Consider the following 19,960-nt stretch of genomic DNA (forward strand, 5'->3'; position numbering starts at 1 on the left):
GAGCCGGCGGGCTCGCCCGCTGCTTGCCTGGCCCGGGCCCGTGCGCCGCGACTCCTCCCGGAACAGCGGTGGCCGCCCCTCACCCCCCTCCCACCCCACTGCGGGCCGGGCGCTGCTCGCTGCACGGTCGTCTCCCGTTCGGCTGTCGGGTGAGCGCCGCCCGGCGTCCCCGGGAGTCGCCGCCGCCGCTGCCCTGCAGGTCGGCCCGAGGTGTCTGTCCCCAGCGCCCCGGCGCGCCGGCCTGGAGCCGCAGACAAAGCGTCGGGGCTGACAGCGGGCGGCCCGCGCCCACTCGGATCCCCGCAGGGCACCTGGCCTCACAGGTGTGGTCGTGGAGAGGGTATTGGGGAGTGGGGGAGACGACGACACATTCACCCGCGGGAGGTCTGCAGGAGGCAAACAACATCGGCTAGACGGAGGGTTTAGGTGGGCGACTGGGAGAAACCACCTGAGGTTAGTTAAGCGCGGTGGATGTTGACCGTGACCTCACACACGCCTGGGGTTGAGTTTTGAAATCCTGGATAGGTTTATTGTGTTGTGGTGAGGGACGGTGGCATGGATATTTGATGTAATTCGGCTGTTTTGATGCATCACAAGGGGGGGAACTCTGACGGTTGCTCTTGGAAAACTGCAGCATCATCACACTGAAAAATTAATGAAGCATTCATCCTAGATCAAGTGCATGGCTTCCATCGCTCTGATGAAATACTGTTAACTTATTTACAATTTAAAGATTATAAATATAACCTGTCTTCAAAGAAATCCACAACTAGTAAACATCTTCCGCTGTCAAGATCTTTGTTGAAAATTACTGAAAGTTACATAATGTACACATTCCTATGGTTATTTTACTGACAAATCTTGATTAGGCACAGAAGTGGCAGTTTTAGATGCCCTGGATCTTTGTCTTAAAGAATAAAATGAAATCGGAAGGTATTTTGATTCCTTTGCTTTGCAGATAATGAAATTACCACCGAATGGAGGTGACAGCCTTACGATTCTTTACGCTCAACAGCTGTAAAACTTTGAAAAATTTTATTCTCCTTTTTGGCTATTCCTGGGCTATTTTCCATTACTAGATGAGCTTGTTTTTCCTATTCGTTCTACTACCTTTTTTTGGCCTTAAAATATGGATTAATGACTGCATCAGGGCTAGGGAAATGGAAGGAGAAGGCAGGAAGGCCATTAAGAGCCAGTTTACTAGGAGCTCTGATTATGAGTGATGGGAACTCAAACAAACCACAAACTGTTAATAAAAACAGAAAATTTGTTTGGGAGAAACCATTTTTTTTCTTAAAATAAAGGTTTGAGATTTTTATATGTGCATCTTCTATGTCATTGGCTAGTTTGTGGACGACTATATTCAATCTGATCTTGCTTCCAATGGAAGTGAATGGAGTCATGAATAGGCCTAAGGTGCTGATGACCTATAAATACCTTACATTACTGTGTGTGGTAGTACAGGTGAATGATGTGGGTCTGGTTTTGGAGGAAAAGGCTTATCTGTCCTTCAGCCTTCCAAATGTTAGGATAACAGGTATGAGCCACCAGGGGTGGCTATAAAAACTTTAACAGAACTTGTTGGCCTACATTGTGAAGATTCAGTTTGGTGAAAATGGGATCCCCCACCCCACATTAAATACCTTGTTCTAACTCTCTAAACTTACTTTATATAGGCTAAAAATAGCTTATATTCACATACCATTATGATATTTCTAAAGTGCCTAGACACATTCACTTACAACAAAAATATATTGAACGTTCTGTCCTATGTCCGTTGCTCTGATTTCTGAGCTAAAATTAATAATAAATGGTGCACATATACCCTGTATCAGAGTCAAGACAGTGTTCACCTGTTTTATCTCAGGTAAAAATCTCATACCTGAGAGCCTGTGACTTGAATGCTATTATTTTTTGTCCAGGCTACTGATGGGGAACAGGAAGATTATTAAGTCAATCTTCCACAATTAAACTGGTAGCAAATGATAGAAATAGGGTTCTGATCCAGACAGTTTAAATTTATGGCCCAGGTTCTTAACCCTGAAGCCTGCACAGGTGAGAGACAAGACCATGCCTTGCCAAGTTTTACTCATCTTAAAAGGTCATCACTTCCTCTTTATCCTGTGCTAGTGCATTGGCAAATGAGCAGCCTTGGCAAGACTATTCGTCTCTTGACATCCTGGAGAAGACAGTTCACAAAGAGAGGGCCCGGATTTAACTCTGCCAGTGTCCTTCAATCCCAGCTCCTCTCCGGTTTGTGGCAAACTTCATCAGCAGGAGGAGCAAATCTACACAAATGTTGTGTCTAGACACAACATCAACAGAGGCATTTGGCCCATCTTTCTCCTTTAATGAATAATGGAATGGCAGGCAAGGGAGACTTGGCTGTATTCCATAACAGCCAAAACATTGTCAAGGTGCTTGTGTGTTACTGGACTCTGAGGCCTGGTCTTATTAAAGGTCGTTACTGTACTATTAGAGGTTTTGCAAAATAAGTGCTTGAGACATATAAGCCTTTGGGGGGAAAAGACGCTAAACAGAAAGTTTCTCATTTAGGGAGAATGTTTTTTTATTCAGTTTCTGAGAATATTTTGGCATTTGAGTCATCTATAGGTTCTCTTTCATTGAGAAAGGATATGGATTCAGAAGACAGTCCCAATGTTCAATCCCATGCGGCTGTTGAAAACCTGAGATAAGGTTAATGCTGCATAACTGAAATTTAAGTTTAAATCTTTTTTGTTTTACATCTATTTGTGGTGTGTGTGCATGTGTACATGCATATACAGACACACACCTTTGTGATAATCAGAAAACAATCTGTGGGACTTATTTTTCTCCTTACTATCATGTGGATTCTCTCTCTCTCTCTCTCTCTCTCTCTCTCTCTCTTTTTTTTTTTTTTTTGTTTTTTTGAGACAAGGTTTCTCTGTGTAGCTTTGGAGCCTCTTCTGGAACTCACTCTGTAGACCAGGCTGGCCTTGAACTCACAGAGATCTACCTGGCTTTGCCTCCCGAGTGCTGGGATTAAAGGCGTGCACCATCACCACCCAGTTTACCATGTGGATTCTTAGGATCAATCTCAGGTCTAAAGCCTTGACAGCAATTACCTCTTTACCTGCCGAGCATATCGGCCCAAATTAAAATTAAATTTAAATTTAAAAGCTAGTCTTTGATCCAGTTACTAGAAGCTTTTATGTGTGCTTGAATATCTTAGTCATGGATTTATTTTTTTCAGCTATAAAGTTCATGAAATCTAAATACTGGTAGAGTGTTTCTGATGAAAATTTTGTCTTAGAGTTAATATGTGCATTAATGTACATGCACTGGGGTTCAGTCCAGAAAATGAAAGCACTTAGCTCAATGTAAAATTATTTTTTGTCTTGTTTACATGTTGAAATATCTTAAGCGTCATTGAATTAAATAAGATATTAAATTGAAATCCATCCAGATTTTTCCCTTTAGAAATGTGGGTAGTAGGAACTTGAAAAGCATATATATAGGCTTATATGTTTACTGGGGACGCTACTTTGTAATTTAAATGTAAGGAAGTAGCAAGTACGACTGCTTACAAACAGAAAGACCCACAGACTAACTGTTACCCTTAGACAGAGAATATACCAAATATTGAGCATCTATGTTTAGTGTGTGGTCCTATGCACACAAATACACATGCATGCCCATATGGACATGTATACATGGAAAATGTTACTTCATAGCAATTAAGTTGAATGTTTAGGTAGGTGACATTTACAAAAGCGAACACTGAAATACAGCACAAATTCTATTCTTACTATCTTAATTGTCTTATACTGAATTGACTAATTTGCTTCTCTGAAAACTATAAAATCAATTAAACATTTTAAATTCTTCATGTAGGACATTGAGACATTATGCAGTGATGTGGCCTTTTCTGTTTCCTTTTTCTGGATGTTGACAAGAAAATTGTTACTTTTTCTTTTTCAAAAACCTTAGCTTGTAGAATTCCCCAAGGACCGCTTAACAATGGAGATTCAGAAAGGACCATGATATTTTCATATAATTTGTATGGCAACTAAAATTTCTTTGTTTGGCTTTGGCAGGGCTCTAATATCCTTGACAGTGAGTTTGGATTAGAGTATAATATCAACTTTGTGTTTCTTCTTCTTTTTTTCCGAGTCTGGGTTTCTCTATGTAGCCCTGGCTGTCCTGGAATTTGCCCTGCAGACCAGGCTGGCCTCAAACTCAGAGATCTGCCTGCCTGCCCCTGCCTGCTGAGTGCTGGGACTAAAGGTGTGTACCACCGTGCCTGGCTCAAAAAAAAAAATTTTTTTTCTTTCAGTTTGCTGTGTTCTCAACTTACTGAAGCTTGCTTGCTTTGTTTGTCTGTTTATTTATTCCTGCATTCATTTGAGACAGCATCTCATTATGTAGCTCTAGCTGGTTTGGAACTGGCTCTATAGACCAGGCGAGCCTTGAACTCAGAGATCCGCCTACATTAGCCTTTTCTTCTTGAGTACTGGGATTAAAGGCATGTGCCACCACACCTGGTCTAAATCACTTTTGTGAAGTGGTATTGCTCAGCTGACCTATGGGCTGGGGTGGACAGTCATGCTATACTCTTCCTCTGTGCCCCTCACACTGAGGTGGCAACCCGAAGCGATGAAGATCATAAGATCTTTTTGTGCGCCATCTGTTAAATGGGATTTTTATTGGTAATGATACAAACTGTTGACACTGCTGATGCCCCTGGATTGACAGGAAAGAACTATTGAAAACCTTCAGACTCATCTTTTCCAGTAATCTATTTATTTAAATTACTTTTGTTACTTTACTTTGGTTATGATAAAAATGAATATTTTATTTATTTGCTAGTAAAATTTTAGGAGAAGCCCTGGATAAATGCCCTCTTTACTGTGTGAGACTAAAATGAATCTGGAAAATACTAGATGACTTCAAAGTTCATGAAGTTGGAACTCAAACCTAGATTTCTTATCATCCAACTTATTTCCACTTGTTACATGTTACTAACTCCAGTAAAGGTTTTCCTAGTAGAAACACAGAATAACATTTGAAGTCCGCATTTCGAAACAACTGCATGTTTAGAAGATGCAGATGTGCGAGACTTTTGGGTAGGCTTGTTGCATGGAAATGTGATTATTCGGTGTTTGCTCCTTTGTTTATTCTTTGAGTCAACAAATATTTACTGAGTGCCTCCTGTGTGTTCAGCACCGTCTACCAATCTGCCTGATCCACCTAGTTCTTTTTTTTCACAGAACTTAGAATAACCATGGACACATAATGGGTTAGCACAAAATAGAATAAACTAAAAAATGAAAGACAATTGCTGCAGTTGAGTTTTTTTTGTTCCTTTTATTATTATTTTTTTAAAATAACATTTGAAAAGTTCATCTGTTGTTCAGGAACAGTTATTAGACATGCATGTTTTGGTTCTAAAGGATATTCATGGAAGAATTGAGCCCAAAAGCCTGTCTGCTAGGAGGACGTTCTCTGTAAGGCATCCTATGGATAAAGTGGGCCTCTTCCTTGTGTGCTTTTGGTTTAGGAATTAATAGAAACGAGAGAGAAGATACCTTTAAAAGACAAAGGTGATGTGCGTTCAGAGTCAATGAAACCCTTTTATTTATAAAACATGAGTTCATTCTTTTCCTTCAAATATGGGTTAATACCTGTCCTTTTTGGCTTTTTATTGCTGTGATAAACACAAAAATCACTTGGGGAGGAAAGGGTTTATTTGGCTTTACCCATCCTGACCACAGTCCATTCTTGAGGAAAGTGAGGCCAGGAACTCAAGCATGAACAGAGGCAGGACCTCTGGAGGAACAGTGCTTCCTTATACAACCCAGGGTCAGCTCTGCAGGGGTAGCAGCATCCACAGGGTGCTGGGCCCTCCCAAGTCTATCGTGAATAAATGCCCACAGGCCAGTCTGAGGGAGGCGTGTCCTCAGTTGAGGTGCATTATTCCCAGGTGACTCTAGGGTTTGTGTAAAGTTGACAAAAGCTAGCCAGCACGTAAGTGTAAAAGGTGTGGTGGAACAAGTTTATTCTTTAGGATAACACGGGACTTCAGGTTTCATATTTAATTATCACTGCTACTTGTACTCCAGCCCTCTGAACTGCTAATTGGTTACTATTCTAACGTGTAATTATGGGGTAGTGAATGGGTACCAAGGCTTTCAGTTCAGTGAAGTCATGAAAACAGAAATTACCCTGGAGATTAATATCCTCACCTCCTCTTTCAGCTTCTTATCAATTTTTCCTCCAAATAATGTGCTTACTCATTATTATGGATGTTCGTCCCTAGGACACACTACAACATGCCCATACTTACTCTGACTTAGAAATTATTTTGTGTCAAAATCATTCACGCTCTGGCATCATCCAAGCTTCAGATGAGGAAGCAAGATGCATACTAGTTAAGAAGCAATATATACTGTGTATCATTAGAACAATTTTAGTCATAAGCAACGAATTTGCTGGCACTTTAGTATGTCCTTCTGAAAGGGCATTTATGAACTGTATTTCATCTAGTTTTCCCAGTGGATTAACTCTTTAATCTTCTCAGAGTATTAAAATAGTTTTCCTGTGGTGGCAGCTTTATTTCAAGCAAATGACCGTCAAGGCAGAGAATGCAATTTTTGATACTCCATGATTATCATGAAGTGTCGCTGAATGGTTAAGAAGTACATTTAAAATCCACTTGCCATTTGTCTTTAAAAAATTCATTGAAATTTTATGTTAGACATAGTTTTGGTATTCCTAGAATTATTGGCAAAATGGATTTTAAAGCAGAAAGGCCCCTTCAGGAGGCTAGCTGCTCAGGGCCATTCATTCAGGGAGTTGACAGTAGAGGCTCGGAGACACACCAGGCATTATTTGAGGTCACACACTGTTGGGTCCAGTCTTCTGTTGATTTGCACTGTGAGTCTAGAACTTGATGCTTTTCTTGAAATATCTAAGGGTAGATGTTTGAAACATCTAGAAATAGAATATCATATATTTGATAAAATGAAGTTCCTGTAGTTTTAACCCTTTAAGGACATGTATTGAAATTTTAGTTGGTGGTGAGATGAATGTCTTCGCTATGGATGCCTGCTGGTTTTGCTTTCTGAATGCCTCAGCCCTAGGACTTTACTAGTAATTCTAATGAAGACCTTGCAAAGGTAAAGAAAGACCTGAGTAACAGAAACCTAGCTCCAAAAATTTGAGGATTCTGGCATATTAAAATATGAAAAATATCAGACTGTGTTGTAAAAAAATCATACAAACTAGTTTCAGTATTTACATATAAAATATTGATGCTTTCATGGTGGTCATTTAAATGCAATAGGTAATTAGGAATTAATTGAAAGCATACATGCCCATTCCCCTTTGCTCCCTGTGAATTCTAGGCCTGGGGCATGTAGCAACTTCCTAAGCCCCATCTTGATTCTTTGCTGTTTTCTCCCTCCAGTATACTAAAGAATTATCACATATTCCAGTAATAATCTTACTTCAGGGAAGATGTCTGGGGAGCGGAATGGGAACGGAGAGGGCCATTTGTAGAGTTCAGAAAGGAAACAGAGAGATGGAAGTCTGATTTGCAGGGCCCTGTTTGCCTGGTGCTTCATTACACAGATGATCCTGAAGCTTTTAGTCATCTGAGCTTTTCCCAACCTTATTTCAGAGACAAAGAAAGAATGGAACACATTTTGTGTTGTATGGGAAGCTGGTCATCGAAACTGTGTCCCTTTGTAGAAAGCTTTTTAACTACTCTGCCCTTTAGGGTCATATTGCTTTTTTATACTATGTCTTCCTCCTTTCTCTTCAATAGAATACTTAGTTCTTTCTTCCTTCCTGTCTTTCTTTCTTTTTTTGTTTTTTGTTTTTTGTTTTTTTTTGTTTTTTCGAGACAGGGTTTCTCTGTGTAGCTTTGCGCCTTTCCTGGGACTCACTTGGTAGCCCAGGCTGGCCTCGAACTCACAGAGATCCACCTGGCTCTGCCTCCCGAGTGCTGGGATTAAAGGTGTGCGCCACCACCGCCCGGCTTTCTTTCTTTCCTTCTTTCTTTCTTTCTTTCTTTCTTTCTTTCTTTCTTTCTTTCTTTCTTTCTTTCTTTCTTTCTTCTTTTTCCTTCTTTCCTTTCTTTCCTTCCTTTCTTCCTTCCTTCCTTCCTTCCTCCCCCCCCCCCCGTCTCTTTCTTTCTTATAAAGAAGATGGTAATGTATTATATTGACAACATTATCACAGTTGCATATTTGAAGGTCATTGTTATTATTGACATGAAGCACATAGATATCTAAATGTCCAGAGGTCATTCACAGTTTAGTCTCAGGGATAACCTATCTGGATAACTGTTCAACTCCATCCTCAGCTTCAGTTAGAGGAAAGAACAAGAAAAATGTTCAGCTGTGAATAAGGAAAGGTAAGACTTCAGCCCACTCGGTGGCAAAAAAAATCTAAAGGCAGATCAAGGTTTGTTCTTTGCTCTTGGATTAGACATCCTTCTCAACTTTGGAAAGCTGTGTCTGTCGCTGGGCATGAAAGTATCACAGATCTCTGAATATGGTGAAGAAATTATGTAATATATTTACATATATTATATAATATCTGAAATACAAAAACATTTCAGAGTAGACGTTCACATTTTTTTTGACAGAGCTACAAAGTCAGCCAGTGTTCTAAATCAGAGAGACTTTCCTTCCAACGAGCAAAACTGGGAGGCTGTAGGAAATGGAAAGCTATATCCATTATCACAGTGTGCTGATGTGGCACACGGCATCTCTGTCCCACACAGTAGTCATTCTAATCTTTACTTTTTGGATCCAGATTTGTTTATTCATCACATAATTATGGAATGTCAATTATGTACTCATGTTACAAAAAGCTCTTGTGATAGTAAATATCAATAATAAATAAATGCTATCAAGGCTAATGAAACAATAGGATGAGCACCGGATAGACGGTCAGACACCTGTTTAAGTCTGGATTCTTGCCTGTGATAAACTTGGTCTTGACTAGGTAGCTTTTTCACTTACTTCAGTGGACTCAGGAAAGGCTCAAAAAGAGACAGATACGTAAAAAAAATCACCTGGAAAGTGGTTTTGCCATAGACTGAAAAAGTAATATTAGAGATGACTTTGCTAGAGTGTATGAGTCGATTATATTACAAACTCTAGTGACTGGCTTAGTCATTCCTCAGCGTGTGACCCATTGGTGTCTGTTTTTTGATTGTCTTACTGTGTTTTTATCACTATGAATGGTACAACAATCTATAATACATCCTAAACCCCTCCCTGCCTGGCCTCCAAGTTTTACATAGTAAACCGCATACCATTCTACTCTGTGGCATCTGATTTCTCTCTATCATTTTAATTCTTTCTCTTTCCAAACAGGCTTTCCAGTGTGTGTGTGTGTGTGTGTGTGTGTGTGTGTGTGTGTGTATGTGTGCGTGTTGAGAGAGAGAGAGAGAGAGAGAGAGAGAGAGAGAGAGAGAGAGAGAGAGAGGTAGTTCACTACCATACTAACAATTAGTTTTTGAGTTGAACTGTGTTTACTTGTTTCACGTAATGTAAGAGGATAAGGACCAAATTAGATACTCAAATTGTGAGTGTTCCTTTTGGATTGATTACATATGAGTTTTGAAACTATAACTAATGTATTTTTCCATGCTTTTTCTCATTGATGTTGGCAACAAGTCACTAAAGTGTAGAGTGGGCTCAAGAATACTTTAGGGGGTAAACTAGCAGAGCCAGAGATAGCAATGGTACAGTAGATTTACGTATTTGTTATTATTATTGTGTATATGTAAATGACGTGTTTGGACGCTTTGTAGGGTAAGTTGTTTTCTTCCAACTTTGTGCAGGATCTGGGTACCAAACTCAGGTCCAGGATTGTGCAATGATTACATTTAACCAGCACGTGCCTGTCTCCTCTGAGCTGCCTGACCTCATCAATGCACTTTTCCTGTGTTCACTGATGGTGTAATCAGATACACAGATCAAGCTGTGTGAGGCCTTATCTGTGGACCTTTTCAAAGAAGATTGGTTCTTAGAAACAGGAAATGCATCAGTTGCTCTTTCAAGTCAAGTCTGGTTATCTCTAAATCAGTTTTTAATTTTATAAGGAAATTATTTTATTCAATTTCCCCCCATTATTGAAATAATATCACATTAACGGAAGTCCTGTGGAAAGGATGAGGAAACACAACCAACTGTAGTTCACTGTCTAATACAATTACAGTTAGAATTTTGGTGTATTCCTTTCAGTCTGTTTTCATTGTGTTTCTGTGGTTTTCCATCTCAGTTATAATCAGCATGTATCCTTTGTAGCCTGACATTTTCATTTTACAGTGTGTAACAGTTTTCCAGAAACATATTAAAGAAGCATATTTTAAATATATATCATCATCTTTTTTTAATAATTTAATATGATAGGCGTTAAGTTCAGCCAATTAAGCAGTGATTTAATCAACAAGAATTGTTTCATACGGATATAGAATTAAGAGCTGTGCTGTCCTGTGATTGTTGGTGATGTATGTTCATTGGCAGTGACTTTACAAGTGACTTTTTCCTGGGGTCAAAGGTTGGGGGTGCTGCTCACCCAGAGTGGGTATGCTGCTCAGAGAAAGATATATTGATGATTAATTTGAACTTTTCACCTATACCCAGATCAAGACATACTGTATATTAAAGTATTATAGACATTGTCCCCCAAATATTATTCTAACCATTGATGGTGAGCCAGACAGAGGGCTGTCACTGGGCCATGTCCCTTGAAAACGAGAACCTTATTAAGGCATTTCTTTCACTTCCCATCTCATTTCACCCCAGAGAGCTTTGGTTCCAGCAGCCTACTGATCCCCTAGTTTGCATCTATCCTGTCCTAAACTGGAAGTTGTGAATTTTCCATTGAACTTGAGATTACAGATCTCATTCCTGGCTCTCTGGCTTGTGTAAGCGTCCTCAACCCAAATGTGACATCTACAACATCTTTGTCAGTTTATGCAACACAATACAGTAGTGTATTGTGTTTTGAATTTTCATTTGCCAACTTGCTCTTTCATTGGCAGAACATTCTAGTTGTCCTTGGTTTTATTTTTAAACTAATTTCTTATACAGTTAGACTTTATTCCCCCCATTCAATTCTTGTCTTTGAATGTAAAATTTGCTTGCTTTAATTCATAATTTTATATTATTATGGCATATCATATCCTATCATAACTTTTCCTTTATCTCTTACATGTATTCTGTGACTGTTGATTTCAATATAGAACAATTCAAAGACTTTTGGACTTTTAAATTTGGGGAAATTTTGATACCAGTTTTGTGGCATTTAGTGTCTTTCCATACTTGGATCACATTTATTCTATTTAAAAAAAATGGCATCAGGATGTTGTTAAATCTCGTGGGTGGTTGTGATCTGTCAGTCCGGTTGATTTCAGTGTCGTCCTAGTAAGGCAAGGTTCTGAGGACCGTCTGTCCCTCAATAAACTTGTCAGCCTTACTCATTCTGAATGTATGACAGTGCTCCTGTTCAGAAGCAGGGGTTGGAGATAAGTGAGAGTGACTCAGTGCAGTCTGGTAATGTGGGTGAACACTAGTTCACCCATGCCCCAGCGATTTCTTCCCTTTCAAGTGAAAATTATGCTCTAGTAGCTCAATGTTGAAAGTCTATGTGGAATAAATAAATGGCTATAATTCATAATACATTTGTTGTGAGAATTAAAGGGATAACGTATTAAAACCCTTATATTATTGGCACTTAGTAAATGTGTGTGTATGTCTGAATGTCTGTCTGTCTGTATGTATATGGATATGGATATGAGCATGTACGTGTATGTAGATATGTGTGTCTGTGCATTATATGTTTCTATATGTATTTGTATATATGTGTATATTTATATTTATATATGTATTTATTTGGTAGCTATAACCCACCTGATTTTTCACAAAGATGCCTTAAGTGGCAATTACTACTGCTATTACTTAGTTTTTTTCTTTCAGTAGCAGACAAATAACTTGTCAGAGGACCTGTTTATTCAGTGATGATGCACTTTGGTTAAGGCAGTTGTCTTGTGTGGTTCTTCCTTATCCCCCACCCCAAGTTATCTAGTCTTTAGCAAGACCATGGCCACTGGCTGTTTTTTTTGTTTTTTTTTTTTTTTTAGTTCCTTAACTGATTATGATCTTAGCAGTGCTAAGAATCAGGAGCCTTGGACATAACTTGTATTTGAATCTCTGACTCCCTTATCTTCTTTCACAGGTAGTCTTTGATGGTTCTGGATAGGCACATCATGCCTTTGAATTTATGGATCATTCTTAAACCCTCAAGGAAACCGAGCGGTGATCTTTGGCCATACTAGGCTATTGTTTTAAAATTTGTTTCAAGCACTACAATTTACTGTTGATTATGTCTGTACTTTTAGGGGCTTCGATTTTAAAACTTATTTTTATTTGTCTTGTCTTGGTTTTTGTCTTAGTTGTCTGGGTTATGTGACTTTTTCTGGATTTAGAAACCAAGCACAATTGATTAAGGGAAAGTTTGAAAATTTCCTTTCTTTGAGAGAAACTTAACGTCTTTTATTCCAGTGGGGATCTCTTTCCACCTACCTGAGGTCCTCAAAACTGGAAGTTGCCACCAGACTGCATTTGTATGTGTGTGCTGGCACCAATCAAACCTTGGTTACCTCTCTCCATCATTTCACTTCCATGTCATCCAGGCCTGAGGTTGGTTAGCTATCCAACTTTCTCTTTTACCCCATGACAGCCTGGAGGCTCTAGTATATTTTGAGATTAAAGTCTCCTGAAATCAAAGAGCTGTGATTTTGATATTGAAACTAATGTCTCTCTCTCTCTCTCTCTCACACACACACACACACACACACACACACACTCTTGAACAAAATTCACTAAGAAATTGAATGAACCTAGATAACATAGTATAAAACATATTAACATTAACAAACAACATAAAATGATATATGTTTCCTAATATTCACAGATTAGAGTTTATTGAGAAACTTTGAAAGTTTTAGTCATTTGTAAACTGTGTTTACCTTTGCCTAAATATAAAAATTATGGTTTGCCTGGCTTTTGCTATGGCCTTGTAATGTGTGTGCAGTGGCAGCTGGACATCTTTTGATAAAGCCTCCCCAGGCCGTACAGTACTAGGCCAGGGTATTTATGTACTGCAATTGTTCACTGAGAACCTGGCATGTCTAGATCAGTCTGCTTTTCTCACAGAAGCATCACTGATTAGGGGTATCTCTTAGTCACTTTTCTGTTGCTGTTGAGAGACACAATGACTAAGGTAACTTTTAAAAGAGTTTATTGTGGCTCATGGTTCCAAAGGGTTAATTAAAGTACATGATTGTCATGTCAGCGGACAGGCAGGGCTGATGCTGGAGCAGTAGCTGAGAGCTTACATCCCGATCCACAGGCACAAGACAGAGAGACAGACACATAGACAGACAGACAGAGTGGAATGGCATAGGCTTTTGGAACTTCAAAGTCCACTCCCAGTGACACACTTCCTCCAACAAAGCCACACCCGCTAATACTTCCCAAACAGTTCCACCAACTGCAGACCAACAATTCAAGTGTGTGAGCCTATGGGGGGCATTCTCATTGATACCACCACAGGGTGGGATACAGAAGAAGAATGTAAAGGGTTGAAGGCACCAATTTACTCTCTACTGAGGAACTTCTGAGGACTCATTGATTTCTCTCTGCTTTTGCTTTACATTCCTATTAATTCAGTTTTCTTTTTTAAGTTGACATCATTGTGCTTATTTATGGGGTACAGTATTATAATTTAACAAATTGTAAAACATGTAGTCATTAAATCAAGGTGTTTGGAACCTTCAGACTCTTCTTTAGTGCCTCTGCAAAGTGAGTTGTAGACTGTAGATGTCCAGTGCCCTCCAGTGCTGGAACTACTTTTCCTGCTAATTGGGTTTGAGTCCCATTGGCCCTCTCCCTGCCCTCTCTGCTTCCCTTCTCACCCTCAGAGATTTCTGTTCCACTTTTTGCTCCTGAGAGATCAGCTTTCCCTCTTAGCTTTGTTTCTTCCTACCCGCCATCTCATTTTTCTTTTCTCTTGCAGCATAGCTTAGTGAAAAGAGCAGCCTCGAGATTCACCAAGATAGGAATTCAGAATTTCATGGCTGGTAGCCTTAGTTTTCTCATGGATGAAACAGACTTTAATCCCTGTCTAGAGAGTCAGGATTAATTTTTTTTTTTTTTTTTTTTTTGGTTTTTCAAGACAGGGTTTCTCTGTGTAGCTTTGCGCCTTTCCTGGAACTCACTTGGTAGCCCAGGCTGGCCTCAAACTCACAGAGATCCACCTGGCTCTGCCTCCCAAGTACTGGGATTAAAGGCGTGCACCACCACCGCCCGGCAGGATTAAAATTTTGTAGGTGCTTTGCATTTAGGAATATTTGGGAGATGCTATATTCCTTTTTAGTTTCATCCCTGTTCCCCTTTCTCCTGTTCTTTCTATCTCTTCTTTCCTTCTCCCTCTCTTCTCTAGAAAGACTATTCTCTTTTTCTCCTCTTCCAGGTAATATCTAGTATCCCATATAACTCTTCCTCCTCTTCTTCCTCCTTCTCCTCGTCCTCCTCCTCCTTCTTTTTGGTTTTTCGAGACAGGGTTTCTCTGTGTAGTTTTGGTGCCTGTCCTGGATCTCGCTCTGTAGACCAGGCTGGCCTTGAACTCACAGAGATCCGCCTGGCTCTGCCTACTGAGTGCTGGGATTAAAGGTGTGCGCCATTGCCACCTGGCCCGTATAAGTTCTTTATTGTTTACCTCAAGGTAGAGATAATATTTTGGTGAGCTTTTGTTTATTTAATTCTACTTTCACCTTGGGTTTATCTATGAAGATGATTATAGTTGTTATGAGAATTAACATATTTATAAGGTACCCAGAAAAGTGCCTGGCACATGATAACCCTCAATAAATATAAGCTTAGATTAATTTATAAAAAATGTACTTCTTAATAGAAACTATTTGAGGCCTTGGGCTACCCTTTTTTAGTGATTCTGTCAGCCTCTAATGATGAGGAAAAATAGCAGTCCATTTGCAGCAGATCATGATCTAGATAACACCAGCCGAATACAACTTGTGTTTATACAGCAGAATGGTGTCTTGGCTTTCCTTTTCTGACCAGGCGAGTTGTGCAGTCAAGATCAAGACGATTAAATTTGGGGGCCATTTTGGAAAAAATGTTTTCGTAGGTTTTGCTCTCAGTTGATATGCACAATTGGTAGAATTGTACTGTTCTTCTCTTTTTCTTTGGACGCAGGGAATGTTTAGTGATTTCCAGCTGCTTACCTCATAAGGTGAGCTGACTGCCATGCTAATCCCTAGTAAAACCTCTTAAAATTTGTCCCTCAGTATGTTGTTAAACTGAGTACATTTCTGCTTATATCAACTGTCTTATTGCTAAGAACCCCAAAGAGATCATCACATGCACACACACATTTTCTACTTAATTCTTAAGCAAACATTTAATTATTTCTATGTGATATACCTACCTTGAAGTTTTGAAGATATGAGGTCTCATGGTTCCTTTGCTAACTTAAAAAGATACATGTTTGATTTTGCTTGCCCTCTTTGTAGTGATGAGACATATTGTATTGTATAATTTTAATGATCATGGTTAAATGTAAAATGAACAATTATTTTTGATTGATTTCCTCCTTCCTTCCCTTCCTTCTTTCATCCCTTGCTCTCCTTCCTTCTTTCCTTCCTTCCTTTCTTTTTTTCTTACTCAATAATTGGTTCTTCAATGTTTACATAGTATAAACTGTCCAACCTTTTTTTTTTTTTTTTTTTTTTTTGGTTTTTCGAGACAGGGTTTCTCTGTGTAGCTTTGCGCCTTTCCTGGGACTCACTTGGTAGCCCAGGCTGGCCTCGAACTCACAGAGATCCACCTGCCTCTGCCTCCCGAGTGCTGGGATTAAAGGCGTGCGCCACCACCGCCCGGCTTCCAAACTTTTTATTACATGGCTAGTTTTGTTTACATTGAAAACAAGCTTGTGATAAGATATGTCAACAAATGAAGACTGAAACTTAAATGATCCTGAACTTCTTTTCCTTATTTTAAAATAAACTTTTTCAGAAAACAAATTTACTTTTCCCCTCTTGGTATTGGGGATTGTCTTAGTTACTGTTCTATTGCTGTGAAAACACACCATGACCAAGGCAGACTCTTATAAAGGAAAGCTTTTAACTGGGGGCTTGCTTACAGTTTTAAAGGATGAATGCATGATCATCATGCTGGAAAGCAGACAGACTTGGTGCTGGAGCAGTAGCTCAGTGGTTTACATCCTGATCCACAGGCAGCAGGCAGCAGGCTGCGGGAGAGAGACACTGGGCCTAGCATGGACTTTTGAAACCTCTAAGTCCACCTCCAGTGACACACCTCCTCCAACAAGGCCACACCTCCTAATCCTTCTGAAAAATTTCCACTAACTGGGGACCAGCATTCAAATATATGAGCCTATGGGGACCATTCTCATTCATACCACCACAGGGATCAAGCCTAAAGTCAGCTGTTGAGCTGTGTCAGTAATCCAAGCTGACTCACTGTGAAATGAAACACTGTGATGAAAGATGAGTGTATGGAGCAGAAAGCTGGATGCAGTGATTCAGATAACTAAGGTATTTCACGACCTTTGACAGGCAGAAGAATCATCCAAATCTAAGCTCCTGAAATAATGAGCGCCCATGTTAGGAAGAGTATACATAAAGGTAACTACCATTCATGATCACAGTTAAGTTCTCCACATACGTACTCCAGACCCTGCTTAAATATTGTTAGTTGCTTTCTGTATATTCTAATCAAAGTCATTCTATATTCACCTAAAAACAAACAAACAAACAAACAAAAAAACAAGCACTGACAAGAATTTCTGCTTCTAAAAGCCACCACCATCTTGGTACTTTTGAATATTAAGTATGACTATTTGTGAATTATTAAGTTTCTTTTATAACTGAATCTTCGTCAGTGTCAGTCTTTGAGTTCAAATTTACTTATGTCAGTTCCCCTGATTCATTCTGAGGTGATGATATTGTAAAAGTAGCCCATTGGAAAAACAATGTGATACCTCTTTATGACTCAGATCTCAAGTGTGACGTGAACAGTACTTTTATTATGTACTTTACATTTATTAAAAATGTGCAGAAAAGGTTCATGGTATAGCAGGAACTATTTAGACATTCTGGTGGCAAAATAATTGAATTTGTAAGGACAGTAATAGTTCTCATCTCTGACCATCCCATTTAAATTTGACTCAGACCAATATGTATCACTTTAGTTCAATTCAGCTTATTAGTTATTGAGACCTGCTAAGAAAGAGTAACTCAACATACTTTGCTAGGGAGGTACAAGATGAATTGAATATGGATTTTGCCCTGAAAGAACTCAGTCCAAGGGTTGGGGATGTAGCTCCATAGATGACTACATGCACAGCATGTGTGAAGCACTGGATTTTAATCTCCGAAGGAGAAAAACAGGGAAGGAAAAAAGATGAGCTCAGTTTAGGTTGGGAGGATCTGCATGTCCATACAAGACCTAATGGCTACTCCACAAAACATGCCAAAAACGAATGTGCACATGTTATGTGCAACCTGTTGGAGGAGTCTGCCCTAGCAGGCATTGTGATCACAATAGCCGCCTTTGTAGACAGAAGGAAGAACTTCACATGTTCCATAGTAGCGGTGTAAGTACTTAATGATTAAGTCTCAGGAAATCCAGTCGTGGCCATCTCCTAATCTTTAACATTATGGCTTAAACTATTTGTTTTGTTTTTTGTTTTTTGAGACAGGGTTTCTCTGTGTAGTTTTGGTGCCTGTCCTAGAACTTACTCTGTAGACCAAGCTGGCCTTGAACTCACAGAGATCCGCCTGGCTCTGCCTCCCTAGTGCTGGGATTAAAGGCGTGCGCCACCACCGCCCAGCTATGCTTAACCTTTTTAAAGCTTTCCCAGTTTCTGTACTAATTCTGTCCTGTTTTATTTCCTTTCTATAAATTTCATTATATTTATTGATTGCAAAAATTTATTATCAACTGTTCATTCATATTCACAAAGATGTAAGTACACACATACATCAAAGTATGCCTGTACATACTCATACATAATCTACATATACTTGGCCAGCTTTGGCTTGACTGAGATAGACAACAGGCCCCTGTGGAATATTTCTAGAATATTTTCCTTTTTAATACTATTTTGATATAACTTAAAAGCCCTCTTGTTTGCATAACTTTGTTGTTGTTGTTATATATCCTCATCCATCCCAGTTTCCTGAAGATTTTTTTTTTTTTTTCTGGGTAGAACCATGATGTGTTTCATCATACAAAGATCTAAACAAGGACCCAAGGTATGCTGAACTTCGGCCACTGGTGGGATTTTCTTGTCATTAGCGGCTCCAGTCCTCAGTCTTCTGTTAGGTGTGCCTTTACAGTGGGCAGCTCTTGTCATAAGATAGTAGCAGACACGTGGTTTCTTAAGAGGGAAATGAGTTTTGAGAGGAAATGGATGTTTTTGAGAGGGAGGAGAGATCAATAGCTCTATTTTGTGTTGACTATTGCCCTAAATGTTGGACACTGCAATAAAAATGTCAGGTTGTTGTCTCTGAACATCTGAGCTTGGTCACAGGCAAGGTGTCTCCTTTGACGATAAACTTTCAAGAGTCTATGGTCTTTAGTTATGGGGAAATGGATGCTTTTACCTGGAAGAGTGAAAATTAGATTCTTGTGAATAAATCAGATAGTACACTAGGGTGCCTAAACAAGAAAAAGTGTGTCTGGTTTTTGTTTTGGTTGTGCTGGAGATTGACAACTACTTCCCCCTTGTTTGTTTATTTAAACTTTGAGATAGGTTCTTATTAAATTGCGTAGGACCTTGAACTCCTGCTGTGATCCAGGAAGGCCTGAACTTTCTCTGATCCACCTGCTTCAGCCTCCAGAGTCGCTTGATAATAAGTCACCCAGCTTGTCTGAATATGACATCTTTGGGGGAGACAAAGAGAAACTGATTAGAAACTACCCTAGAGAGCAATGAGAAAATTGACCTCTAGGCTACTTACTCATGTATGATATGGAATAAAAATGGCCTTACTCAGGAGCACTTTTATGTCTTCCCATAACATCTAGACATGTTACTTTAGGAAGTCACCTGTCATCTTCCAACTCCACATCATCTTTCAAAAAAATTGAATAACAGTATTCCTCTGTCTCTAAAATTTATTGATCAATTTCCAAAGCATTCCTACTGATAGAACTATATCACACTAGGGCGTATTCAACCCAACACAAGTGGTTAGGAGATCAGAACAATCTACCATGCTATTCCATATCTTTCTATTCCTTCCTAGTCATCCATTTCTTTACTATCATTTCTTTCACTTAATAATCCTCATACCACATTCTTTTTTTTTTGTTTTTTTTTTGTTTTTTCGAGACAGGGTTTCTCTGTGTAGCTTTGCGCCTTTCCTCGGACTCACTTGGTAGCCCAGGCTGGCCTCGAACTCACAGAGATCCGCCTGGCTCTGCCTCCCGAGTGCTGAGATTAAAGGCATGCGCCACCACCGCCCGGCTTCATACCACATTCTTATGCAAGGTGGGTATGGGCCATTTTCCTACAAAAAGAAAGCAATGGAAATAAAACCCAAGGGCTAGAAATGTAGCTTAGTTGGTTGTTTGCCTTAGTATGCAGGAAGCCTTGGATTCAATCCTACCATGGGATAAAGGAAGTGAGTGCTGTGGGCCCATTCTGTAATGGCTAGCACTTGAGAGATGGAGGCAAGAGTGTCAGAAGTTTGAAGTTATCCTTAACTACATCATGAGTTCTGCAAGAGACTCTTTTCTTAAAAAGCTGAGAAACCCAAACAAAACAAATAACCCCTCCCAACATGCCAAAATAAAACCAAAGACTTTGAGACAATAATTGAGCAACTACATTACCATGGTATATT

General features: G+C 39.5%; 1 protein-coding gene across 1 annotated transcript in view; it reads left to right on the forward strand.

Annotated features, from left to right (window-relative positions):
• Window positions 1–19,960, forward strand: part of Kif21a (kinesin family member 21A) — a 127,617-nt gene that overhangs the window by 137 nt on the left and 107,520 nt on the right. The window lies entirely within an intron of this gene.

Source organism: Peromyscus eremicus, chromosome 20 (genome assembly GCF_949786415.1).
Source record: "Peromyscus eremicus chromosome 20, PerEre_H2_v1, whole genome shotgun sequence".
Lineage (NCBI taxonomy): Eukaryota > Metazoa > Chordata > Mammalia > Rodentia > Cricetidae > Peromyscus > Peromyscus eremicus.